The sequence below is a fragment of the Papio anubis genome, chromosome 1 (genome assembly GCF_008728515.1).
Source record: "Papio anubis isolate 15944 chromosome 1, Panubis1.0, whole genome shotgun sequence".
In the NCBI taxonomy this organism is placed as follows: Eukaryota; Metazoa; Chordata; class Mammalia; order Primates; family Cercopithecidae; genus Papio; species Papio anubis.
In genome coordinates, this window is record NC_044976.1 from 119,931,346 (window position 1) to 119,932,527 (window position 1,182).

The 1,182-nt window shown below is 46.4% G+C and overlaps 1 non-coding gene across 1 annotated transcript; it reads right to left on the reverse strand.

Annotated features, from left to right (window-relative positions):
* On the reverse strand, positions 1-164 carry LOC116272605. Its single transcript, XR_004181251.1, has one exon. It is a non-coding gene; the product is annotated as a U1 spliceosomal RNA (small nuclear RNA).
* Between the last annotated feature and the right edge of the window lie 1,018 nt (positions 165-1,182).

Consider the following 1,182-nt stretch of genomic DNA (forward strand, 5'->3'; position numbering starts at 1 on the left):
CAGGGGAAAGCGCGAACGCAGTCCCCCACTACCACAAATTATGCAGTCGAGTTTCCCACATTTGGGGAAATCGCAGGGGTCAGCACATCCGGAGTGCAATGGATAAGCCTCGCCCTGGGAAAACCACCTTCGTGATCATGGTATCTCCCCTGCCAGGTAAGTATGAGCTCCTGCACCTCTGCCCCGCCACAGCCTCATACGTCTCACCCTTTACACACAAGGTCACTTGCCCCGCGCACTCCCGAGCCCTTCTAGCCCTGGTACACAGCTGGGACTCTCAGGTCCGACCAGCGGTCCTGAACCCGCTCCCACAGCACGGGAACTCCTTCGTGGGAAGCAGCAGCCCCTGCGCTGCCTCATCTACATAGAAGTCGCCCTATCTGTGATGTCACCGACAGTGCCTTTCCCAGTCCCTGCCTTTCTGCCACTCAGCAGACCAACCCGCTGCGGAGCCAGCAAAAAGAAGTGACGTCTGCCTCTGCTTTTTCCCTCCGCCCCCGCATCTGCTCTCTCCCAAAAAAGCTGGTCGTTAGCCTCTGTTGAGTAGCAACCTTTCGGCCGCCAGATGGAGGCTGGGAACCCTTCTTCAAATAATGGCTTTTAATTCGCAGACTAGAACGTTTAGGATTACAAAAGAAACCGGTTCTCTTCACATCCTTATCCTTGGGATGTAGCATTCGCTTGAAATTGGAAGCAGTTTAATATCAGAGATAAACCATATTTATGAAAGTAAAGAGACTGCTCAGATGACTGCAAACCAGCCTTCCTTACTGATTTTATCGCTGGTAATGTTATAAAGACAGTTGTCCAGTTTCATGAATCTTGTAGTTTATGTTTTTTTTTTTGTTTTTTCCAAATTCAGTATTGTAGAAAAATATGCTGCCCCAGAAGAGATTATTGGACACTGTCAAACGTGGTGTTGGACTTTGTCATCTCTTGCACAGCCATCTCCAGACCTTAGTGCTTACTTCATGTTAGTATTTTATATTCTGCAAAGACAAAAATTAAAATAATCCAAATTTGACACAAATACCTGGGATCCATCTTATTTGAGATGTTTAACAAATGTCTGGATCATCTTTTCTTATATTGGATTACAATGCATGAAACACTGTGAAATAAGCAAAGTTGGAATGCCCAAGTCAAAGACCATTTGAATATTTCCAAGTAGATTTGAGACAG